Consider the following 26,717-nt stretch of genomic DNA (forward strand, 5'->3'; position numbering starts at 1 on the left):
TCTTACCTGTTATCACCAACTTACTCAACCACACCTAGTGTTTGGTGACAGACTGTGCAATCAAGTACAGTTGCTTTATTTTCTGTCTGATACTCGACCTGTTTCTCGACCACATCCTGCTCCTGGCACCAGTCAGTTGTGGTCGAGTGATTTTTGTAAATCTGTTAGAATTTATGTTTTCTGGGACTGTTAGAAACCTCAAAATTGTTATTGCTTGGCTTGACTGAGTGACTTCTGATCACATCTCATCTATTTGCATCACACCTGAATTGATCGCCACCTAAAATACTACAACAACAACATTAGTGGTTTAGGAATAATTGACTAAAATCCTATTATCAATTTGGCACCGTTGCCAGTTGGGTGCTTTTAGCTATATTTAAGATCATTAGAATTGTTAAGATCAAATTCGTTTTTTTAAAAAGAGATACTAACATTGTGTCTTTTTAGTCTTAGTATTTAAGGTACTTAGCAACCAACTTTACATACTCATCTCTGATTAGTCTGTTATAGTCAGGTTGCTACCTGTTGCATGCATACACAGTCACAAGGGAATCAGAACCTCCTATTTAACGATAACATCGACCGTATTGCTCGCCAACTAACAGAACAGGCAACAACAGACACAATGGCTGACGTTGTAGATGAGCTAATGCAACATAACAACATTGGTGCTTGTTACTTTCCACACAACCACAACCAGCGTCATGGCATTGTTCCTCCTCCCGTACAGAACAACAACTTTGAGATCAATAGCGGTCTCATTGCAATGGTTCAGGGGAACAATTTTCATGACTTGCCAATGGAGGATCCGCTTGATCATCTAGACGAGTTTGAAAGGCTCTATAGCCTTACTAAAATCAATGGAGTCGGTGAAGATGGTTTCAAGCTTCGCTTGTTTCTTTTCTCACTTGGAGATAAAGCCCATCTATTGGAAAAGACGTTACCCCAAAATTCAATTACAACCTAGGATGACTGCAAGAAAGCCTTCTTGGCTAAATTCTTCTCCAACTCCACAAATGCAAGACTCCGGAATGACCTCATTCACTCAAAAGCAACTGAAACCTTTTGTGACGCTTGAGAGCGCTTAAAGGGTTATTAAACCAAATGCCCTCATCACGGATTTAAGTAGGCTTCTCTTCTCAGCACACTCTATAGAAACGTCCAGCCTAAGATAAGGATGCTAGTTGTACCGCATCAAATGGGAACTTCCTTAAGAAGGATGTTGAAGAAGGATGAGAGCTAGTTGAAAACTTGGCTCAATCGGATGGCAATTATAATGAAGATTACGACAGAAACATCTGCACCAGCTCTAACTCTAATGACAAGAACCACAGAGAGATTAAAGCTCTCAATGACATAATAGACAAACTCCTCCAAGTGCAACAGAAGCATGTTCACTTCACCTGTGAAGATGAACTATTCCAAGTCCAAGAGGGGGAGGATGATCATTGTGCTGAAATCACGTATGTTCACAACCAAGGTGGCTACAACAAAGGGTACAACAATTATAGACCCAACCCGAATCTGTAATACAGAAGTACCAATGTAGCCAACCCACAAGACCAAGTCTACCCTCAACAACAACAATAACAACAACCCAAACCGTTTTTTCCGTACAACCAATGTCAGGGGTTTGTTCCAAAGCAACAATTCCAAAGAGGTTATCAACAACAGCAGCCACCACATGGTTTTCCACCACAACAACATCAAGCACCTTCGCCTCATGATTCGGATATGAAGAACATGCTCATGCAGATAATTCAAGGACATGCAACAGGAGAAATGGAAATCACTAAGAAGTTGGCTGAGTTAAACAACAAAGTCGATTCCACATTCAATGATCTTAACAAAAAGTTTGAATCATTGAGCACTAGGATGAGATATCTGGAAGGCAAGCCTGCTTCAACATCAGTTTCCAACAACCCAGGCCAACTTCCAAGAAAAGCAATCCAGAACCCAAAGGAGTATGCCACTGCACACGCCATCACTATTTGCCATGATCGAGAGCTGCCAACTCGACATGCCCCTACCTCTATCACTAGGAACAGTGTAGATCAAGATGGGGAGGATTTTGTTCAGAATGAAACACGAGCTAAAATAGCAACAGAGGAGCTCATACTCGATCGTAGTACTCGATCCCTAGTTCATGCATTACCTCGTTCTGTTAAAAAGCCTTCCTCTGCTAAAACCAAGGATAAAGTCTTTGTTCCTCCACCCTACAAGCCTCCACTACCATTTCCAGGGAGATTCAAAAAGCAATTGATAAAGAAATATGAAGCTCTCTTCGAAAAATAATTGAAGTACCTTGAAATCACAATGACTCTAGTAGATTGTCTTGCGCTAATATCGGACTCACACAACTGTGTGAAGGACATGATTTCAAAGAGGATCATAGAAGTTCAAGGAATGGTGGCGTTAACTCACGAGTGCAGTGCAATCATCCTGAAGAACATTGTTCAGGAAAAGTTGGAAGATCCAGGATCTTTCACTCTACCATGCTCTAGTAGGCAACTTGCTTTGAGAAACTGTCTATGTGATCTAGGAGCTTCAGTCAGCCTAATGCCACTTTCGATGGCAAGGAAGCTGGGATTTCTCAAGTATAAGCCGTGCGACTTATCCTTGATCCTTGCACATAGAACCTTAAGAAAACCTTATGGCCTATTAGAAGATATGCCTATCAAGATTAATGTAGTAGAAGTGCCTACAGACTTTGTTGTGCTTGAGATGGATGAAGAACCTAAAGATCCTCTGATCCTAGGAAGACCTTTCTTGGCCTTAGGAGGAGAGGTGATAGACGTAAAAAATTGGAAGCATATAAGGTTACAGTTTGACATCAACAAAACTCCAAGAAGATCAACCATAGAGGGACATACATTTGGGGTCCAAGGAGTGGTTACAAAAGAAGGATTTGAGACTTACAGAGTAAAGAAACAAAGTTTAGCTCGAACACGACCTTTAAACTCAACAACTCAATCTAGTACGCTCTATGTAGTTGATTGGGGAGAACTCAAAAGGAAGTCTGATCTCCAAGAAGAAACCATCAAGAAGCTAACTTACATTGTTGAGGAACTTAGGGATAAAGTGCGTCGGATGCAGAGGACGCTATTTAACCTCAACTTAGCATTGAAGCTATCCCAAGGAAGAAGTTTGCTTCAGAATGGTTTGAAGAAGAAGACTACCCATTAGAAGAAAAAGAAGCTTACAACGAAATGGCCATAGAGTACTTAATTACAGACCTGTCAAGAGAGCATGCTAAGTACGATGTTGTATCTACTAAGGAAGAAGAGAAGATTTCAATTCCTCTCATTCACCCTCCTTAAGCCTAATGAGTGTGAGGAGTCAAGCTAGAGAATTAAAACAAGCTCACTTGGGAGGAAGTCCCAGTATTTCACTTTTCATTACTAAGTTCATCATCCTGTTATCGTTCTCTTATCATTCTGTTGCTATGATGTTTTCATTCATGTCATCGTTTTTGTTTTCTGCAATGAAGTCTGAGTAGTGACTAGCTTTCTGAGGATGGGTTAGAGTAGTTTAGAATCCTTAGTCTGTTAGGTGGTTGAGTTTGATTTATAGATCTCTTCTAGATTAGTTGTTCTTAATGCCTATTGGTTTCTGATCAACTAGAATTTGAGCCCATACATTTTCGCACCCAAAAGAGTGTTCGACGAAATGTCTGAACCACTAATTAGAGAGACTCGTGGCTCTCTCCTAAGGTATTGGTTACAGGGAGCGTTTTGGCTTTAACTTGTTGATTTGTAATGCTTGTTAGGTTAGCTCTCGTCAATGGTGATTGAGTCTGGGACTAGTTTAACTTGAGGGTCTCTGTTGCGGTGGCACTTAGATTTGGTTATCGAACTTGTTGTCTAGGGATAGTTTATTGAGCATGTCAGTCACCTGTAGATTGAGGAAACTAACTACTCGATTACCCCATCCTCGAGAATTTTCTCATCCAATTGATTTCTTTATTTACATTGCTATCGTTTACTGTTTCTTGTTACCTATTGCTTAATTTTTACATTTCTTGCATGTTATCACTCAGATACTCAACCACCCTGTTGTCTGGTGACAGACTGTGCAGTCTAGTATTCCTGTTACATTTTCTGTCTGTTACTCAACCTGTCACTCGACCACACCCAGTGCTTGGCAACAAGTTGTGTTGGTCGAGTGTTTTAACTGTGTCTGCTTGAATTTCTGTTTCCTCCATATTCACTAAGGACTCCTAGAAACTCAAAACCTGTAATTGCTTGGCTTGACTTTTTGAACTCTGATTGCATCTTGATTGCTAGCATCACACCCATTTGGATTAACAACCTAAAATACTACAACGACAGGATAGTGTTTTATGTGTAATTGATCTTAAAATCCTATTATCATCGAGTATTCATGAGGCGGCGCTGGCCGCAGCAGAAAAAGAGAGGTCGAGTATTCAGGAGGCGGTGCTTGCCGCAATAGAGGAGATGAGGTTAAGTACCTACATGGCGGAGCTGAGACACAACATGGAGATTCTTCAATGGCCTAGCAGCAATCGCAGACAGCCATCGACGATCAACTGCGTTCCTTCTTCAACTGAGGTAAGCACCTCACTTAACCATTGTATAATAACATCTCTTGTTTTTGTTTCTGTGATGTGTTTTGCCTGGAGTACTCTCTTCCAAATTTGGTCACACAGAGGACTGTGTGATTTAATATTGGGAGAGGGCTCACGAAGTGTGTGTGGTGTTGTATATATTCTTGAGTCTGCATTCATATAAGGCATAAAAAAAACAAAACAAAATTTTAAAATTTTTTGAAAATGATTTCACAAAAAGAGATTGTTCATGTAGTTGCATCACATTTAGGGTTGAGTCTAGGATGTTTCATATAGGATTGTTGCATTCACATTGCATAGGGAATAATGATGAGATAGTCTTGTAAGCATTTTGGTTCACCCGATAAACTCAGTGCCCTCGTTGTTAGTTGTATGATGCATAGTCAATGAAATTGAAGTAGAACTGCACCATGCCTAAAATGCTCTACTCGACCACACTGTGAAGATTTGATACCATTCTCTATCAATTCGAACCTGAATCTGATTTAAAATTATCATGTCTTAACATCGAATTTAAACTCATGGATACCCTAAAATACTTGGACTTCCTTACAGGACTCTTGTTTGTCCAAGTAGCTGACTCCCCTTATTGGAGCAGTTAACCCCAACCTTAAGCCTAAACCTTCTTTCAAGCCTTTATCACTTGTGAGTGTCTGTGAGGTCTTATTCCGATTGAGCTTGGTAGAAAGTGTTAGGTTCGTAACGAAAGAGATAGTGTTTCATGTAGTTCTAATTTACGTTATCCAGACTAGATAGGACTAGGTGGGCGCTTATATCGTGGGTTGGGATGTTTCTAAAAGAAAGAAAATAGTGAATTCATTGTTGATAAGGAAAGGGAAAGGAATTCTAGGGGAAGTAAGCTAAAAAAGTTAGAAAAAGTCTAGTAAAGGTTTTGGGAATGTCAAAAAAAAGAATGAGGTTCTTGTCAGCTAAAGAAGAAGGGTAAAAAGCCCTTAGTTTTAAAGATTAAAACCATGAACCTTAGTTTTTACAAGAAATCCAAATCCGTTAGAAGTATCAAAGTGTTGAGAAAGCTTCTCTTAGAGTTAAGAGAAAAGAAAAGAATGATCTGAAAAAGGGTTTAAAAGATTCATGAATGCAAAGGGTAGAGTTAAGTTATTATTTTGGGATTGGAGATGGGATTACCATTAGAGCTTCATTTGTTATACTTTGGGTAGATGGGATCTTATCTCTGTATGCATAATTAGGGACTTACCTTTAGCATTATACTAAAGCTCAATCATTCTTGAGAGATCTCATTTTACTAAAACCTATTCTTTAAGGGACCATCTTTGTCTCTTGACCTTCACCTTAGCCAAATGAGTTCATTGATGATGCATTGCTTGATTCACGTTCTAGAACTAATGAATTTTAAAGGGATTGTGGATGTCGGATCTGGTGCTAACCAAACCCGCAATTTGGTGAGACATTTGGAGTGTGTAGGGCTTTGAGAAAGGCCCGACCAAGCGGAAAAGCCCATCACTAGGCCAGTTATCTAGAAACCGTTTTATATTGCTTCGTTAACGAAAAGATTCTGAGTTAATAACACGCATTGATTACCTGAAGATTCGTAACATACGCTGAAGCGGGATCTGCGGACTGAGCTGGATGTTCATAACGTACGGAGTTAGTGAAGCGATATCAGCTGGACATTTAGTTCGCAAGATTCGTTGTAATTGTATAAATAGAGAACTATTGTCATTTACTAGGAAAAACCGAAAATGGTACTAAAAGAATACTGAAATATACTGAAACATTTCAGCTGATTGTTGTTCGACTAACAAGTTTAAAGATCTTTGAAATACAACCACGAAATTCTAATTGCGGATTCTGACATCCATAATTTGGCGCTAGAAGAAGGGTGGTTTAAGTGTTTTACTTCAGAGCAACGATCAGTCTACCATGAGTAACACCGACGACCAGAACTCCGGCGACCATGCCTCCACCCTTGCTGATATCAAGAAGCTGCTTAAGGAGCTTTCCGACAAAACAGAGCGGCAGCAGTCCACCGAAACGTCTTTGTCCGAAAAGAAGAATGCAGTGGCCAGCTCGCAGCGCTCACCACCAGTCATTCCGAAATCAGGGAAGCTCACAACGCGTATGTAGATCGAGTTGACACTCTCTCTACAGGAACGCTGTGTACCGCAGGAGTCTAAGCACAGCTCGACTTTCAGGGAACCGTTAGTACGAGTGTCCAAAACTCACAAGCGGAAGTAGATCAGCAAACTCCGTCACATCAACTGCCATGTGGCTCTCCGATGGAAGTTGGAGCTACCTCGCATTAGGACACTGTGAGAGTCGAAACTCACATAACCGAAATTTCTTCATTCGGCTATACCCTCGAAGATTCTTCATTATCATATCTGGATTCTTCGGAAATGGTCTTTGGATCGTTTTGGTAAGATGTGCAAAGTCTTTGCCTCAGGCTACTATGAAACGCTAGGAATCAGCTCGGTGCATATTCTACGCGACCAGAAGTCCTCCTAGACGACCCTAAATGATCCTCTAGACGTCCATTCTCTGCTCGGGTGTGTTTATTGGAATAACAACCAAGCCGCATGGTAGTTTCATCTCGGAATCCCAAGTGTTTCCTTTCCCGGCTCGGGTATGTTTCCTGGAATGACAACCGAACCGGGTACGGATACCCGAGCGAGTAGCGTCCTGTGAATAGTTTCCCTACTGTTTGTAGTAGGCTGAGCTCCCGAAGCCTTTTTGTTTGGCTCGGTCTTCTGGGGAAATCCGACCCCAACAGTTTGCCCCCACCTCGTTATTTTTATTGCGAGAAACAACGAGCTGTATGAGTACGGTGACCGAGCTGGCCGATCGTTTTCCTATCCCGCAGCTTTTGACGCTTCAACTTCCGGGACGGTCAAACTTCTTTGCGTGTAGCCGCTCTTTTCTCTCGAGAAGGGGAAATGTCTTCGCTAATTCCCGAGGTTCACGCGGGTGTCCCGTATTTTGACGAGGCCACGCGCCAACGACGCGGTTCGTGATTTCCTCCGAACCCAACGCACCCTAAAAGTTCTATAAATAATAAAGCATTCTTTAAGAATTTCATTTGAAGTTCCGAAGGAAAAAGTTTCGAGGTTTTCTTTCTCTCCTCTAATCTTGATTTCTTTATATTCTTCTATATTTCCGGTGAACCTCCGTCGTCTTTTAGGTTTGTTTTGATTTTCCTGGTTAGAAATTTCTGGTTACGGCTTTTGCTTTGTCAAAACTCCGTGCACCGAGACGATCTCCCTCCGATCCATAAAAGGAGGATGGTTTGGAGCTCGTCGGAAGATGCCGAACCGAGTTCGAGTCACCAGGGTGATGCGACTTCATCATCTAATACGCCCGAAGAGCCGAGCCCTTTCATGGCTCAAGAAGATACTTCCGCTGATATATCTCGGGAACTCGATCTTCGAGAGGATCCTGAGCCATCTCTTGTTCGAAGGCCTCATGTCCCAACTGCTAACGAGGCTGGAACATCGAATTGGCGAGATGTGTCTGAACCCTTGTTTCCCCAGGTGAAGGTTGAGGATGATCTTTACTTCGAGCCCTACGAGCGCCACGTTTGCTTCTGCAACCTGTAATTCGAGATTTTTCCAAGTTATTCAGATTCCGCATTTGATTTCATCTTTAATTCGAGATATTCGTCTATATCCCAAGGGATTGGCCGTTTAGAGCGTTTATTGACTTTATCAGTCTGTTCTTATTGCCTTCATAGTTAGATTTCGTTAATGGGAATTAGTCTGGGCTAGCTTTGCTTGAGGATTTCTATCACGGGAGTGAATTAATCTGTTGTTGAACCTGTTGTCTAGGGATAGCTTGATTGCGCTTGTTAACCATTCGAATAGGCTAGGATACCACTCTATTCGATTACCCCATCCTTATGAATTTCTCTTCTATCTGATTTCTCTATTTTATCGTTATCACTTAATCGTTCTTATTGTCTAGTTCTTAGTTTTTGCGATTACTCGATCAACTTACTCGACCACACCTAGTGTCTGGCAACAGACTGTGCAGTCGAGTATAGTTGTCTCATTTCCTGTTTGTTACTCGACCAGTATACTCGACCACACCCAGTGTCTGGCAACAAACTGTGCAGTCGAGTATATCTGTTTCATATCCTGTCTGTTACTCGACCACATCCTACTTCTGGCATCAGCCTATTGTGGTCGAGTGATTTTAGTAATTCTGTTATTGTTTCTGTTTTCTGCATGTTCGCTTAGGATTGTTAGAAACCCCAAAACTGTTATTGCTTGGCTTGACTTAGTGACTTCTGATCACATCTCATCTGTTTGCATCACTCCCATTTGGATTGACACCCTAAGTACTACAACGACATGATAGTGCTTTAGGATTAATTGACTTAAAAACCTATTATCAATTTGGCGTCATTGCCAATTGGGTGTTTGTTTGCTATATTTGAGATTTCAGAATATTTAAGATCAAGTTCTTTTTCATTTTTACTGAAAGTTACCAACTATGTATTTTTTCTGTTTGTCTGTTTTGATTCAGGTACTGCGAATCACCAGCTTCACCAGTTGGTACTCGTTGTATGCAAACACGGTCACAAGGAAATCAGAATCTCCTATTCAATGATAACATCGACCGTATTGCACGCCAACTCAGAACACAGACAGAAACAGACACAATGGCTGCAGTTGTAGATGAGCAAGTGCAGCCAAACAACATCGGTGCAGGCGATGCACCACGCAACCACAATCAGCGTATTGGCATCGTGCCTCCACCAGTGCAGAACAACAACTTTGAGATCAAGAGCGGTCTCATTGCCATGGTTCAGAGCAACAAGTTCCATGACCTCTCTATGGAGGATCCACTCGATCACTTGGACGAGTTTGATAGGCTCTGCAGCCTAACAAAGATCAATGGAGTTAGTGAGGATGGCTTTAAGCTCAAATTTTTTCTATTCTCTCTTGGAGACAAAGCCCATCAGTGGGAAAAGTCGCTTCCTCAAGGCTCTATCACCTCCTGGAATGACTGCAAGAAAGCCTTCTTAACTATGTTTTTCTCAAACTCCAGGACTGCGAGACTAAGGAATGATATTTTAGGTTTCACACAGACAAATAATGAGACCTTTTGTGAAGCATGGGAGCGCTTCAAAGGTTATCAGACGCAATGTCCTCATCATGGTTTCTCCAAAGCTTCACTTCTCAGCACTCTCTACAGAGGTGTCCTTCCGAAGATCAGGATGCTTCTTGATACCGCTTCTAACAGGAACTTCCTCAACAAAGACGTTGAAGAAGGATGGGAGCTGGTAGAGAACTTGGCACAGTCGGATGGCAACTACAATGAAGATTACGATAGAAGCATCCGCCACAGCTCTGATTCTGATGAGAAGCACCGCAGGGAAATGAAAGCCATGAATGACAAACTGGACAAGCTACTCCTTGTGCAACAGAAGCACATTCATTTCCTGGGTGATGATGAGACGTTCCAAGTTCAGGATGGGGAAACTCTACAGTCAGAAGAGGTCAGCTATGTGCAAAACCAAGGAGGTTACAACAAAGGTTTCAACAACTTCAAGCAGAACCATCCCAATCTGTCTTACAAAAGTACAAATGTTGCAAACCCGCAGGACCAAGTCTACCCTTCACAGCAGCAGAATCAACCCAAGCCCTTTGTTCCATACAACCAAGGTCAGGCGTATGTTCCTAAGCAGCAGTATCAGGGCAACTATCCGCAGCAACTTCCACCACCTGGGTTCACACAGCAGCAACAACTACCAGTTTCAACAACTCCAGATTCAGACTTGAAGAACATGTTACAGCAGATTCTCCAGGGACAAGCAGCAGGAGCAATGGATCTCGCAAAAAAGATGGCAGAAATCCACAAGAAGGTTGATTGCACTTTCAACGATCTGAACATCAAACTTGAGGCACTTACTTGTAAGGTCAGATACATGGAAGGACAATCTGCATCGACCTCTACTCCCAAAGTAACAGGACTTCCAGGGAAGTCCATACAGAACCCGAAGGAATACGCCACCGCTCACGCTATCACCATCTGTCATGATCGAGAGCTACCTACTCGACATGTCTCCAACTTAATCACTGAGAACAGTGATGTTCAGGAAGGGGAGGCTTCTACTCAAATTGAAATTTCAGTTGTTGGACTCGACAATTCAGCAGGATCCCGTTTTTAAACTCGGTCCAACCTTGACGAGAAAGCAGCCATCATTGAGAGGATGGTAAAAAGATTCAAGCCAGCACCATTACCTTCACGTGCTCTTCCATGGAAATTCAGGAAAGCATGGATAGAAAGATAAAATTCTCTTGTAGAAAAGCAGCTTGATGAGATGGAAGCGGTGATGCCTCTAATAGAAGTTCTCAACCTGATCTCGGATCCTCACAAAGATGTGAGAAATTCAATTCTGGAAAGGATCAAGATTTATCAAGATTCAAAAGACGAATGTGATGCTAATCCGTCTAGGGCCACTGTTAAGAGGAGTGTTCACGAAAAACTGGAAGATCCTGGAACTTTCACTTTACCATGTTCCATTGGTCAATTGGTTTTCAACAATTGTCTATGTGATTTGGGAGCTTCAGTAACCTTAATGCCACTCTCCGTGGCAAGGAAGCTGGAATTCACTCAGTACAGGCCTTGCGACCTGACTTTGATCCTTGCTGATAGGTCTTCAAGAAAACCCTTCGGCTTGCTAAAAGATCTGCCAGTAATGATTTATGGAGTGGAAGTACCTATAGATTTCGTTGTGCTTGAGATGGAAGTAGAACCTAAGGATCCTCTAATCCTAGGGAGACCTTTCTTAGCGTCAGTGGGAGCAATGATAGATGTCAAAGACGGGAGAATAAGTCTTAACCTTGGGAAGCACATCAAGCTACAGTTTGATATCAACGAAACTTCGCAAAGGACAGCTGTAAGAGAAAAGATCAGGGCTCAACCTCAACCTTCGAATTCAATCACCAGACCAAGCACAACCTCTACACCTGACTTGTGAGATCTCAAAAAGAAATCTGATGAGCAAGAAGAAACCATAGAGAAGCTAGCTCAGACAGTTGAGGAACTTAAGAGTAAACTGGATCAGATGCAAGAGAAAGCTCAATCAAAATGCGGGATTGATACTATCCCGAGAAAAAAGTTTACTTCAAGATGGTCTGAGGAGTTAGATTATCCACCAGAAGAGAAAGAGGCCTATTTCGAGGAAAGAAGAATTGAGTATTCTGCTACTCATCTCTCAAGAGAGGATGCTGAATATGATGATGAGATCAGAGAGGACTATGCAGATCCTCTCTATCACCCATTTTCTTCTTAATGAGTGTGAGGAGTCAAGTTAGAGACTTTAAACAAGCTCACTTAGGAGGAATTCCCAAGACTGTTCCTGTAAATAAAAAAATTATTTCCTTGTTATTTTTTATTTGCTTTTGGTTGTATTTGTGATCCTCAGGAACAGAGAAACAGCGTGGAGGTAGAGTAAAAATTCAAAAATATTACTCTACAGAGCAACAGGGGATCGAGTATGTCAGAAATTCAAGAATTTGAAAAACTTCTATTGCACTCAGAGGCCATGAGATCGAGTAGGTTTGTCGAGTATTAGTGATGATTTTAAAAACCAAAAATTTGAAATTATACTTATACTCGACCAACAGAAGCTACAAAGACTTACAGGGAGTTTATCAAGTTTACAGAGGATTCAGAAGGTTCTAGTAAAAAGGTAACAACGCTTCAGGACAAACAGACAGAGCGTGGCCCACCACCTCTTCATTTTTTTTTCCCCACGCGTTTCTAAGGATGAGGAAATCCCCTCCCTCCTTCCCAACCACTCGATCCTAATCCCCTTTCCTTTCCCATCGACACCATCTCTCTTCCTCTCCAAACACTCGACCTCTCCACTACACTCGACCTCACCGCTCACTCGATCTCACTGCTCCGGCTTCACCATCTCTCACCGCTTTGTCTCCCTTCTCACTCGACCACAACACAGCCCTCGCCGCTCACGCCACCGCCCTCTTTCTCTTTCACTCGACGACAGGACCGGTTTTATCATCTCTCACCGCTCTCGTCTCCTCTTCACTCGACCGTAGGAGCACCTCGAACTCTCCTTACTCGACCATGCAACAATTCTGACTAAGAACTCTTCACTTGATTTCCAACAAACCGCCAGAGCTTCTCTCTCTCCTTCTCACTCGACCATAACTCGACCTCTCCCTCCTCACCGTTCAAGCCTCCTCCAATCCACTCGACCGCTCATCTCTCCACGCCTCTCAATCGGTCAACCGGAGTTCACCTACTCTCATCACCTCCATTTACTCGACCACATCGTTGCCGTCTCTCATTCGCTTTCTCTCGACCGCAAAACCGCAAAACTCGAAGCCACAATTTCAATGTACTCGACTAGTTTACTCGACTGGTATACTCGGCCGGTTTAGTATTTGCGCTTATTGAAACTAACATATTGACGTTTAGTTTGAGTTGTATTTTTTTCAGGAAATCAATATGAGTAACTACAGTGGCGAGTCCTCTATGGATGCGGATTACAACGTCGAGGAAGCTGAGTCTTGGTCAACTAGACCGGAGAGAGAGCAACAAGCTTATGAGAGTTTCAGAGCTGACACCCAACGCTCAGTAGCTCGACGCAATGAAAGGAGGGCTGAGATTGCTAGAGGAAAAAGTGCAATGACCAGTAGATATGCATTGATCGACGAAGATATTGACGTCGAGTATGAGCCTGAGTCATGGCCCAGAGAGACGAAGCTGTTGAACAGGCCTGATGAAGTTACAGTGGAGGAGTACATCAGAATTTTCGATCTGAACGACTTCTGGGGAATGAGGTACCCCTGTTATCAGACTTTAGCCCAGCTGGGGCTACTGGAGGACGTACAACACTTATTTGAGAAGTGTCATCTGGAGACATTAATGTCTTACCCGTACGTCACCTACAAGAAGGAAACAATAGAGTTTCTCTCCACTCTGCAAGTGTAGATGTATCAGGGACTTACAGTAGATGAGCTGGAGAGTGAAGGGTTGGGGTTCTTGACTTTTTCAGTGAGCGAGCAGCATTACCAGCTATCTATCAGGAGCTTGGAAGGATTGTTTGGTTTCCCCAGTGGAAAGGGAACTAAACCCAAGTTCGAGAGGGAAGAGTTGAAGGATTTGTGGTTAACTATTGGGAACGATATGGCGCTCAACTCTGCGAGGTCCAAGAGCAACCAGATTCGAAGCCCTGTGATCCGTTACTATCAACGCTCTTTAGCAAATATTCTGTACTCTAGCGAATCTACAGGCACCGTATCTAACACAGACATGGAGATGATTGATTCTGCACTCAAGGGCATTCTCCGCAGCACAAAGGGAAAGAAGGGCCTGAAGGGCGACCTCAATGATGCACCACCAGTTATGCTTCTGTTGATCCACCTGGGTAGATATAGGAAGTGGGCGCACACCAACGGGAAGAACAGGTCGCCAGGAGCCCTTTGTTTGGTGTACCTTTCACGTCTCCAGGGTTCGATCCGAGGATGATAGACTTAGATCACTTGCGTCGTTGTGAGTTTCTGGAGCACGACATGGTCGGCGATTTCTATCGCTACAAATTCGAGCACTCCTTTACCCGAACAGCCAACATTCTGCTTCCCTGCACTAAGGCCACAACCATATTCCAGGGCGAAAACATTAACATCAAGCCTGCGCGTGATTACCTTTACTTTGAGAGCGCTCCACCGACTGATGACAATGTCCCTACAACAGAAGCTAAAGAGGATGAGATTGCTGAGACAGATGAGGATAGGGAGGAGGAGGACGATACGAGCATGTATCATTTCAGTGAGCATGTACCCCCAGCGAGGGAGAGCAAGAGCTTGAGCGAAGCTCACAGAAACAACAACAAGTTGCAGAAGTGGTGCAAGAAACAAGATAGGCTACTCATCAAGTGCTTCAAGGCCATCAAGTTTCTGACAGACAAGCTAAGTTGCTCCTCTTCTACCACAGCTATTCCGCAGGGAGAGCCTCCTCAGGACATGCCCTCGAGGGGATATGACGCGCCAGACCCAAGTCGCCACAGGCCTGAGCCAAGTCACCACAGGCCTGAGCCTAGTAACCGAGTAGTCTCACAGGTCCTTACGAGGCATTCATCATTCGAGCCTCGGGAGCTCGGGAGAATGAACAAGGCTACACTGGCTCGGTCTGGCAGCAGGAATACACGACTTCTCCAGTCCCATAGCTTACGCGACCGCGGTGCTGACTGCAGCAGAAATAGAGAGGTCGAGTATCATCAGAGCGGTGCTGACCGCGACGAAGGAGCAGAGGTCGAGTACCCCCAGGGGGGAAGCTGAGACACAACAGGGAGATTCTTCGATGGCCTAGGAGCAATCACAGGCAGCTATTGACGACCAACTCCGCTCCTTTTTCCACTGAGGTAAACACCTCACTTCACCATTGTAATATACCATCTCTTGTTTTTATTTTGTTTCTGTGATGTGTTTTGTCCTGAGTACTCTCTTCCAAATTTGGTCACACAGTGGACTATGTGATTTAAGTTTGGGGGAGGGCTCAGGAAGTGTGTGTTGCATTGTCTAGAATCTTGAGTCTGCATTCATTTAAGGCATAGAAAAACAAACAAAAAAATTGAAAAATTTCAGAAAATGACTTCACAAAAACAGAGTGTTCATGTAGTTGCATAGGGGATAATGATGAAATAGCCTTGTAAGCATTTTGGTTCACCAAATAAGCTCAGTGCCCTCGTTGTTAATTGTTTGATGCGTAGTTAATGAAATTGAAGTAAAACTGCACCATGCCTAGATTGCTCTACTCGACCACACTGTTAGGATCTGATACCATTTCCTATCAATTTGAACTTGAATCTGATATAGAATTATCATGTCTTGGCATCGAATTTGAACTCATGGATACCCTAAAATACTTGGATTTTCTTACTCATTTTTACCACTTTTGTTAGTCCAAGTAGCTGACTCTCCTTATTAGAGCAGTTAACCCGAACCAAAACCTAAACTTTCTTTCAAGCCCTATATCACTTGTGAGTGTTTGTGAGGTCTTATTTCGATTGAGCTTGGTAGAAAGTGTTAGGTTCGTAACGACAGAGAGAGTATCTCATGTAGTTCTAGTTCGCGTTTTTCAGACTGGATAGGACTAGATGGGCGCTTATATCATGGGTTGGGATGTGTTTAAAAGAAAAGGGTGAGTTCATTGTTGATAAGGAAAGGGAAAAAATTCTAGGGGAAGTAAGCTAAAGAATTTAGAAAAAAAAAATGTAGTAATTGGGAATGTTAAAGAAAAGAATGAGGTTCTTGTTAGCTAAAGAAGAAGGGTTAAAAGCCTTTGGTTTTAAAGATTAAAAACAGGAACCTTAGTTGTTAAATAAATCCAAATCCGCTAGATGTATCAGAGTGTTGAGAAAGCTTCTCCTAGAGTTAAGAGAAAAGAAAAGAAGGATATGAAAAAGAGTTTAAAAGATTCACGAGTGCAAAGGGTAGAGTTAAGTTCTTGTATTAGGATTGGAGTTGGGATTACCATTAGAGCTTCATTGTTATACTCTGGGTAGATGGGATCTTATCTCTGTAGGCATAGCTTGGGACTTACCTTTAGCATTCTACTAAAGTTCAATCATTTTTTGAGAGATCCCCTGTTACTGAAGCCTATTCTGTAAGGGACCATCTTTGTCTCTTGACCTTCACCTTAGCCAAATGAGTTCATTGATGATGCATTGCTTGATTCACGTTCCAGAACTAATGAATGTTAAAGGGATTGGTAGATTTGAAAGCATGTGTAGGTCGAGTATAGGAGACGGATTGATTGATAACAAGGCATGGCTAACGTTTTTGAGTAAAATTCGATCATATCGCATCTTAGAACTACCAACTTGGACATTGATTTTATTTGCTCTATTTGATGCTTTGGTTCTGAGTCCCCACCTTCAAACCTCTCCTTCAACTATGTCTTCTTATTTGCTTGAGGGCAAGCAAAGACTAAGTTTGGGGGAGTTGATATGTCTATAATTTGCATGTTTTCAGTGATCATTCATCATCATTTTGAGTCTAGTTTCATATCATTCATCACTGTTTTATATCATTTCTCATCATTCTTGCACACTTTGCACGATTAGGATAGCTTTGCATACATATTGCAATCTTGAGTGGTTTTCAGGTGATTTGGAGCTGTTGGCGAGCAAAGTGGAAGAAGCGAGCCAGAATCAGAGGACATACTCGACCCCCTGGTCGAGTAACTTTGGAGCCATTCTTCCCATCTACTCGACCTCGTGGTCGAGTAACCTCAGCTCAGGCCACTCGATGACGCCACTCAACCCCCAGATCGAGTATCACTTCGCCATACCACCTGACCACCCTCGACCGTCCACTCTACCATATTACTCGACCCCTAGGTCGAGTATCATCACTCACCACCAGAACCATCACTCGACCAAGCACTCGATCACATCGTCGGAGTCTATTCAAATCCGCACTCAACCAGACAAGCTGAGCACAAGAAAGAGAAGGGAGAAGAAGTGTTTGGAAGCGGCCTGGAGCTCCATCGGATCACGACGCCCATCTCGGCCCATTATCACTCTATGGGCCGGGCGATTAGGTTAATGGCCCGTCTACTATCATTTTATTTCGCTTTGTATAAATAGATGTCTTAGGGTTCTGTCCGGAGACATCTAGTCGACATTGAGTTTTTGCTTCAGTTTTATTTTCTGTTTTACTCTGGCTACGCCACTTTTGCTTCTACAAACCTGTAATTCGAGATTTTTGCAAGTTATTCAGATTCTGCATTTGATTTCATCTTTCATCTTGTTTCTCTACTCTTTATCTCTTTACTTATGCAATATTATCATTCACCTGCGTTTATGTCTTTGAGCAGTATAGAGTTCTTAAGGATGGGATAGAGTAGTTGTGGAATCCGTAGTCTGTAGAATGGTTAAGTTTTAGAATTGATTGAATCCCTTCAGGACTAGTTGCGTTTACTGCTTATTTCTTTCTGATCAACTGGAATTTGATCCACTAGTTCCTGAGATATTCGTCTCTATCCCAAGGGATTGGCCGTTTAGAGCGTTTATTGACTTTATCAGTGTGTTCTTATTGCCTACATAGTTAGATTTCGTTAATGGGAATTAGTCTGGGCTAGCTTTGCTTGAGGATTTCTATCACGGGAGTGAATTAATCTGTTGTTGAACCTGTTGTCTAGGGATAGCTTGATTGCGCTTGTTAACCATTCGAATAAGCTAGGATACCACTCTATTCGATTACCCCATCCTTAAGAATTTCTCGTCTATCTGATTTCTCCTATTTTATCGTTATCACTTAATCGTTCTTATTGTCTGTTTCTTAGTTTTTGCGATTACTCGATCAACTTACTCGACCACACCTAGTGTCTAGCAACAGACTGTGCAGTCGAGTATAGTTGTCTCATTTCCTGTCTGTTACTCGACCAGTATACTCGACCACACCCAATGTCTGGCAATAGACTGTGCAGTCGAGTATATATGTTTCATATCCTGTCTGTTACTCGACCACATCCTACTTCTGGCATCAGCCTGTTGTGGTCGAGTGATTTTAGTAATTCTGTTATTGTTTCTGTTTTCTGCATGTTCGCTTAGGACTGTTAGAAACCCCAAAACTGTTATTGCTTGGCTTGACTTAGTGACTTCTGATCACATCTCATCTGTTTTCATCACTCCCATTTGGATTGACACTCTAAGTACTACAACGACATGATAATGCTTTAGGATTAATTGACTTAAAAACGTATTAGCACCAAGCAATTTTTCAATGCGCAAAAATAACCATGTATTACCTCTTTTGGATCAGGTTAACAAGATTCAATGAGGGTGAAGTTCCTGTATATCATGTTCCTAGAGTACCTAATATATTTAGTTCTGTTAGTCGTCCAAGTGGAGAAATACGTGAAGTATGGCTATCAGAGGAAGACTATCAATGCGCACATGGATATGTTATACGAAATTGTGATTATTTTCAAGTAATTAAGAGGTATATAACAAAAGTCATACTCCCATTTTAGGTTTTTAATTATAAATGTTTGTTTACTAACCCTTATATGTTGTTTTTATCTTTATAGTATGTTCGAAGATTTTCTTTCTATTAAATATCCAGGATTGAACGAAAAAGAACTCTTCGTGAAAAGAGGCGAGGAATATCATGTGTGGGTGAAAGATTATGTATGTGTAAATAGTTTATCTATATATGATTTGCATTTATTTATTGTTATTCATATCTATAATGATGTTTATTTCTAAATTTGCATACAGGTTACATATTGGAACTCTAGTAATCGATTTCCAACTTGGGTTCAAGAGATAGTCGATGGACCTTTTCACAAAGTCAAAACATGGCCAATGTATTTTACAAGAGGCTATTTGTTTCATACGCAGAGTCATGGAGCTGGACGTAAGACTTGTAACTATGGTGTATGTCTGAAAGGTGAAAATTATACGGATGCATCTGACGCCGCAGATTTTTACGCAAACTTAACTGATATCATAGAACTTGAGTATGAGGGGGTGGTCAGTTTGAAAATCACACTTTTTAAATGTTCGTGGTATGACCCTAAGCTCGGAAGAGGTACTCGGAGGAGCAATAGTGGTGTTGTCGACGTTCTTTCATCAAGGAAATACTACAAATACGAACCCTTTATTTTAGGTACGTATGGTATATATATATGGTCATTTAGTTTTTCTAGTTAATATACAAATATCTAATTCTCCAAATATGGTGCATTTACAAACAGCATCTCAAGCGTAACAAGTGTGCTTTATTCCTTATCCATACATGAAAAAACCAAAGCGGGAGTGGCTCAATGTTTTAAAAGTAAATCCAAGGGGAAACATATTAGGAGAATATGAAAATAAAGACCCGAGTTTATTGCAAACAGAAAATGATAATGCTGTTAAATAACAACAATAGAAGATTTTGTACTCGACAATTTGACAATCAATCGCAACCCCATAAACCTCGATTTAGATGCCGATCCAGAAAATGAATTTCGATGTAATTTATCGTCTTCTGATGATGAAGAACAAGAAGACGAAGAACAATATTAGTTTTGTGTTTCTGATATGTACTTAAGTTATTTCTATTGATTATGATATGTACTTAAGTTATTTCTATTAAGTATGCAAACATTTTTAAATTATTTTGAAAAACTATATTTGACTAAGTATGTTTACTATGTTTAACTATATTTTTTATGTATAATTACTATTTCTGAATATCTAAGGCCCAAAACAACACAAGGCCCAAACCCAATTATTAAAAATTAAACAAAGCGACTAATTGCTGACATTTTAGCGACTATAACCATTCTATTGGGCTAAAATAACTCGAGGCCCAAATACGGCGACTAATTGCTGACAGTTTAGCGACTATAACAATATTATTGGGCCAAAAATTTCGAGGCCCAAAATTGGTGACTAATTTGTGACAATTTACCGACTAATGTTTAAACAAACTGAACCTTTTAGGCCCAAACCCTTTAGGCCCAAACCATTCACTTGTTCTGCGAAAACCCTAACAAAAAACTCTTTTTCTCTTCGAAACATCTGCAGTCTTCTTCTCCAATTTGTCTCTTCGATTTCCTCTTCGAAACCCTACCAAATCAATCTTACCTCTTTGTTTTCCTCTTAAATCTCTTCTTCTTCTTCGATTTCTTCTAGATCTCTCCTTTACACGATGTTTGGGCTAGGAAAAAAGAAGCGAACGAGTCCTAACCTTGCTCAGAGAGCCTCCACATCCACGGCTGGTCGACGACCTCGTTCTCTTCCGTCTCAAGACGATTTCACGCTGGCAGCAGAACGGTCTCCTCAGCTACAGACGCCTGCAACAGAAGCCGCTGTTCCTCCATTAGAATCAACGACAGCTCATGTTCGGAACTATCCGCCGCCTCTACAGGTTTTCCAGCACTTTGTCAGTCGACAACGTGAAGTGCAAAGGACTGCCTCCGTAGAAGTGCAGAACAATCCAGCGACTCAAGCCGCAACTACTCAGCAGGTTCCTCCAACTCCTCAGCAAGATCCTCCGCCCTCTCAGCAAGACCCTACGCCTTTTCCAGTTCAAGAGTCTCTGGCTCACAGCCACCCATCCTTTCAAGGCAACAACTTCGAAGAATATCCACCTCTGTCGCCGGATCTCTAGGAGGACACACTTCAATCACTAAATGATCTACTTATGTTGCCGAAGAGGGATAAGTTCATCACCGTCCTCTCTCCCATTCCTCGACTGAATACGACATGGTATGATCTTCTTCTTCTCTTGTTTGTGATCCCATGTTGTGTTCAATGTCGGTTTAGTTGAGTAATGAGTTTTGTGAGATTGATTAGATTGAGAAAATGTCTGAATTGTTTCTTTGTTGTGTCTCGTGTTGTGTTGGTCTGAAAGTCTTTGATAATATAGATGTTACGGATGCATCTGACAATCGATTCTGTTGTTTGAAGAGTCTTGTTGTGTTGGTCTTATTTTGTTGTTTGCGAGAACAAGTAGTTTAAGTTATGTGTTTTGTTCTTAGGGTTTAGTTGGGTAATGAGCTTTGTGAGATTGATTAGATTGAGAAAATGTAACTTTTGTTTATTTTTTTTGTCTCGTGTTGTGTTGGTCTGAAAGTCTGAAAGTCTTTGATATTATAGATGTTACTTTGCAGCCACAATCTATTCTGTTGTTTGAAGAGTCTTGTTGTGTTGGTCTTATAATGTTGTTTGCGAGAACGAGTAGTTTAAGTTGTGTTTTGATCTTAGGGTTTAGTTGGGTAATGAGCTTTGTGAGATTGATTAGATTGAGAAAATGTTTGAATTGTTTCTCGTTTTTGTCTCGTGTTGTGTTGGTCTTTGGTCTTTGATATTTAGATGTTACTTTGCAGCCACAATCTATTGCAATGTGTTTGAAGAGTCGTGTTGTGTTAGTCTCTACTTGTTGTTTGCGAGAACAAGTAGTTAAGTTATGTGTTTTGATCTTAGGGTTCAGTTGGGTAATGAGCATTGTGAGGCCAAGTATCGTGTATGTCATTGTGTAAGTTTAGTTCTAGATGATACTTTGCAGCCACAATCTATGTTTTGCTCTATATGATCTGTTTGTATGATACTTTGCAGCCACAATTTATGTTTTGCTACTCTTTGGTCTGATATTTAGATATTTTCTGCCATATAACAACTGCTTGTTTTTCTTGTGTATGGAGGTTTACTCGGGACACAAACTCAAGACTTGTTAGGAATATCACTAGAGTGTTTACAAACAAATTTGATGGTCCCTTCTACAGCTGGACATGTGTGCCTCAAGAGAGACAAGAGAAATACTTCCTCGAGTTTGCTGTTAAGTGTTCTTTCAGCCCTTCTTATATATATGATGACACTTCTTTTTTTACTGACATTACCTTTTCTATTTGTAGAAAACACACCATTGGGATCCTTTGATCACAAGGACTGTTCAGTTTACTTCAATGAGATCTGTTTAAGGCGAATAAAAGGCATGGTTAGCACTGCAAGAACTAGTCGAAAGAAACCTAAATGGATCGGAAAAACTCTATGGAAAACAATGATAGCGTACTGGGACACCGAAGAAGCTCAAGAAAGAAGTCAAATCTATTCAAATGCCCGTATGTCTGATCGTAATAGTCTAGGTCCTCACATACACTTCTCAGGGTCGAAGTCATATCATCAAATCCGAGACGAATTGGTAAGTCTTCTCTCTGTTTACTCCTTTGCAACTTTAATCTGATGTTTCTCTACTTTTCTATGACTTGTTTTTTTTTTCATTACAGGAAGAGCAATTGGGCAAAACTGTCAGTATTGGTGACGTTTTCATCAAAACACATACAAAACCTGATGGGACGTATGTTGATCAAAAGGCGGAGAAGATTGCAGAGTTATATTAGAAGAATTTGCAACTGAGGCAGTCGGAGCTCGAGGCTGAAGCTTCTGCTGTTTCAGATGGCACTTCGCGGGCAGGGGAGCTCACAGCTGTGGAATGTACAACCATATTTCTTTAGGTAACGTTTTATGTTTCCCAATTTAGTGTTTTCGAGTTGTCTTTTTCATTCTCTAATATCAGCTTTTATCATATTTTGCAGTCCACTGAGAGGGATTCGAGAGGCGTTCCTTATGGAGTAGGAAGCCTCAAAGAGTCTCTTGTCAATGGCAAGCGGAAGCAAGCATGTGACTCAACTTCTTTTGTGGCTTTGCAAGAACAATTACTGGAAGCTCAACGCAAGATAGAAGAGCAGGTCTCTTACAATCAAAGGCGTGAATCTGAGATTGCTTTGCGTGAAGCTGAGAATTCCCGAGCTGCAGATGAGCAGAAGAAGAAGCTTGAGCACTTGTCCTTAGTGGAGAAGTTTTTGCGCGAAAATGATCCTCGATTCCACAATTTCCTCGAATCTCATTCAGCTAAGGAGACAACCACATATCCTATCTCACCCTCTCCAGCTGCCTCTCCCTCTTCATCTGCTTCATAGATCTGAATCTTAACTCCTTCCTCAAGACTCAATATCACGGCTCAACGTATTTATATATGTGTACTTGTGTTGCTTGTACTTATGCTGAACAAAGTTCTAAGTTGTAGTGAATCGAACATGTTTTTGTAATTTGGGTTTTGTACTTTTCTGAAATGACAATAAATTTGTGTTCATGCTTCTTGTATTGTGTTTATGCTTCTTGTAATTTTTTGTTTTCTCAGGAAGGTTTCCATCTTTAGAACAATCATATAGGTGTTCTAATAACAACAATAGTCGCAATTTAGTCATCAAAAATGTAACCAAGCAGTCGGTTTTTGATAACAATTTAGTCACTAAAATTTCTGACTAATTGATATTTCAGTCGCAACTCAGTCTTAAATATAGTGACAACATAGTCGTAAATTTTAACGACTAATTACCTACAACGACTACATAACCCTTTAAGTTAATCGTTAATTTGTCGTCTAATATTAGTCTCTAAACTTAACGACTAAAAGGTCACTAAAAAAGCGATTACTTAAACTTAGTCGTAACTTAGTCGCTCTTTGGTGACTAAAATACGACTATCGTATTTACCGACTCTCGATTAGCGACTATATTTAATAGTCGTTTATTTGTCCTAAAGAGGTGTTTAACGACTATACAGTGACTAATACTGAAGTCGGTAAATGGCAATTTTCTTGTAGTATATTTATATAGCGCGCTGTAACCGATTTGGTGTAAACGATACTCCGAGCCGTCGCTCATTGTATAAAGAAAGAGTATAAAATGGACTTTTATTTATGCCGAAGTGAAAACTTACAGGATAAATAAAAATGGGAGTATGGATATAGGACCCACTCCCCCTTTTTAATGAGGGGGTAGTTGAACTCGTCCAAAGACGAGCTGCCTACGTACCCTTTTCAGGTATCAAACCACTTCGTAGTTCAAGTTTGTGCCTCTCAGATTTAGTTGTAGTATTTCCTGAGGTGCATGGCATTCCAGGATTGTGGAATGATTTTGCCTCTTAAATCGGCGAGTTCATAGACGCCGGGTCGGACAACTTTCGAGACTAAGTATGGTCCTTTCCTGTTTGCCCCGAGCTTCCCAGCGTTTCGCTCAGCAGTGTTCTGAAATACTTTGCGGAGAACCCGATCTCATTCGTGAAATCTTTGTTGCCGAACGTTCGAGTTGTAGTATCAAGCCGTATCATTCTGGTAATTTTGTATTTGCACCAAAGCTGAATCTCTTCGTTCATTGATCAGATCTAACTCGTCGAGCATGCTTTAAGTATTATCCAATTCGTGCTCGAGAAACAGACTCCGACGCAGATTCGGTACCGTCATTTCGGCTTGGATTACACACTCTGTACCGTAGACTAGTGCGAATGGAGTTTCACCAGTGGCTCGACGAGACGTTGTTCGATGTGACCAGAGTACTCCTTCAAGCTCGTCGGCCCACGAGCCCTTCTTAGCGTTGAGTCGTTTCTTCAGGCCGTCGAGGATTGTTTTGTTTGGGCCTCGGCTTGGTTGTTCCCCTGGTGAGACCGTGGTGTTGACTTGCTTAGCTGGATTCCCCACTTATTGCAGAAACTTTGCGAGCCGTTGTCCGTGACGATCTCGTAAGGGATCCCGTGGCGACATAAAATGTGCTTCCATACGAAGTTATCGACTTGAGCGTCGTTGATGCTGGCGTATGATTCGGCCTCAATCCATTTAGAGAAGTAGTCAGTTAGGACGAGTACTAACTTTTTCTGCTTCGAGGCGTGCATGGGACCGATGATGTCCATCGACCAACGCATGAATGGATATGGCGAGGCGATTGATGAAAGAAGCTCGGCCGGTTGATGGATCGTGGGTGCATGTCTTTGGCATTTTTTGCATCGTTTTGAGAATTTTTCGAAGTCTTTGATCATTATCGGCCTGAAAAACCCTTGGCGTTTTATCTTGATGGCTAGGGCTCTTCCTCTGGAGTGATTTCAACACGAGCCTCCGTGGACTTCTTTCATAACTTTGCGAGCTGCTTCTTTTTCTACGGAGGTCATTAAAGGCCCATATAATCGCCACTTGAAGAGTTTTTCTTCAACCAGAACAAAACGCATAGCCTGAGCTTTCAGCTTTCCAGCTTCCCACTTATCCCAAGGTACTTTCCCCTCGGATATATAGCTTCTGATGGGTTCAATCCATTCTGAATCACAATCCAAGTCTGAGACGTCATTCGACTTCGAAGCATCTTCGCAATTCGCGGTACTCTGCACGGGAAAAGCATGTTCCTCTTTGTCGAGCTCGATGCTAGGCTTTTCGATTAACTCGACTGGGATCACCCTCCTCAGGTTCAGGTCGGATGTGGAAGCCAGAGCAGCTAGGGCGTCGGCCGACGTGTTTTCTCCTCTGGGAATTCTGGTTAACTCAAACTCGTCGAATTGCTTCGCTTGATTTTGTACATGAGCTATATAAGCTTCCATTCGTTCGTCCCGAGCTATGTACTCACCGTTGAACTGATTCGCGACGAGCTGAAAATCGTAAAAAGCCCAGATTTTTGAGATCTTCAGCCCCCAAGCTAACTTAAGCGCTTCGTATTAGGCCACGTTGTTGGTGGCCTCGAATTTTAGTCTGAAGGATTGCTCGAGAACCTCGCATGTGGGTGAGGTGAGACAGATGCCTACACCCGAGCCTTGTTTTGATGATGAGCCGTCCTCGTGCAGGAGCCAAGTTGTATCGAGCGGATTCTCTCGAGCTTCTTTAGTAGGTAGTTCGACGATAAAGTCGGCTAGGACTTGGGACTTTGCACATGTCTAGTTTTGGTTCGATATCGTACTCATTGACCTCTATCGCCCACTTAGCCAGTCGACCTAACTGGCTCGGACTATGCAGGATAGCACGGAGCGGCATGGATCCCATCACCACGATGGAGTGGGACTGGAAGTAGGGTCGCAGTTTCCAAGATGACATTATGATTGCTAAAGCAAGCTCTCCATTTGGGGGTAGCGAGATTATGCACTTCGCGTTTGTTTTGAGGCGATGCCATTCCCAATAACGCCTCGATTTGCTTCGGATTTGCCTCGATGCCGAGTTACGTAACTAGATATCCGAGGAATTCACCGAATCTTACTCTGAATCGGCATTAGGCCGGATTAAGCTTGACGTTATAGAGGTTAAGTTGCCGGAAACATTCGCGCAAATGGGCTATGTGTTCTTCCTCTTCCATGGATTTTACCAACATATCGTCGATGTACACTTCCATCGTTTTAAAATATCTTATATTCTTGTTGTGTGTATTCATGATAATAAACAAATTTTAGAATCTTGGATATAAAAATTATCAGATTATACATGAAGATATATAGAAATTGATATTTAGAGTCAAAAATGAATCTAACAATAAAAAATGTAAGTTCATAACATGAGTCTAATTTTACTAAGTATAAAATAACAAACAACAAATAAACATAAATTAGCAACAAAACTAATTAACATTTTTTTATCTAAACAATTTTCAAAACAAACTCACGCGTAGCGTGGGAATTCATCTAGTGTTCTTAAAAATGCTTTTGACTGGATACCAAAACAGAGGAGTTTCAGCGATACGTCGAACACCACACACTTGGGATTGATCAAAGACGCATGGCAAAAACGAGAAAAAGGATATAAAAAGTGTAATTATGACTCAAGCTACAAACAAAATGGTGGAGATGTGAATGTTGGGTAAACTTCAATTG

The 26,717-nt window shown here is 41.6% G+C and overlaps 8 pseudogenes across 8 annotated transcripts; 7 read left to right on the forward strand and 1 right to left on the reverse strand.

Annotated features, from left to right (window-relative positions):
• Window positions 1-532: 532 nt before the first annotated feature.
• On the forward strand, window positions 533-3,328 carry AT5G31092 (annotated as a pseudogene; the record flags this gene model as incomplete). The annotated part of the gene is made up of 1 exon: window positions 533-3,328.
• Window positions 3,329-4,282: 954 nt separating this feature from the next.
• AT5G31314 lies at window positions 4,283-4,639 on the forward strand (annotated as a pseudogene; the record flags this gene model as incomplete). Its single annotated transcript has 1 exon — window positions 4,283-4,639.
• Window positions 4,640-6,398: 1,759 nt separating this feature from the next.
• On the forward strand, window positions 6,399-6,869 carry AT5G31536 (annotated as a pseudogene; the record flags this gene model as incomplete). The annotated part of the gene is made up of 1 exon: window positions 6,399-6,869.
• A 906-nt stretch (window positions 6,870-7,775) lies between these two features.
• Window positions 7,776-8,159, forward strand: AT5G31758 (annotated as a pseudogene; the record flags this gene model as incomplete). The annotated part of the gene is made up of 1 exon: window positions 7,776-8,159.
• A 975-nt stretch (window positions 8,160-9,134) lies between these two features.
• Window positions 9,135-11,867, forward strand: AT5G31980 (annotated as a pseudogene; the record flags this gene model as incomplete). Its single annotated transcript has 1 exon — window positions 9,135-11,867.
• A 6,482-nt stretch (window positions 11,868-18,349) lies between these two features.
• On the forward strand, window positions 18,350-20,712 carry AT5G30470 (annotated as a pseudogene; the record flags this gene model as incomplete). Its single annotated transcript has 1 exon — window positions 18,350-20,712.
• Window positions 20,713-21,767: 1,055 nt separating this feature from the next.
• Window positions 21,768-23,020, forward strand: AT5G30480 (annotated as a pseudogene; the record flags this gene model as incomplete). The annotated part of the gene is made up of 1 exon: window positions 21,768-23,020.
• A 953-nt stretch (window positions 23,021-23,973) lies between these two features.
• Window positions 23,974-26,257, reverse strand: AT5G30207 (annotated as a pseudogene; the record flags this gene model as incomplete). The annotated part of the gene is made up of 1 exon: window positions 23,974-26,257.
• Window positions 26,258-26,717: the final 460 nt, after the last annotated feature.

Source organism: Arabidopsis thaliana, chromosome 5, assembly GCF_000001735.4.
Source record: "Arabidopsis thaliana chromosome 5, partial sequence".
NCBI classification, from domain to species: domain Eukaryota; kingdom Viridiplantae; phylum Streptophyta; class Magnoliopsida; order Brassicales; family Brassicaceae; genus Arabidopsis; species Arabidopsis thaliana.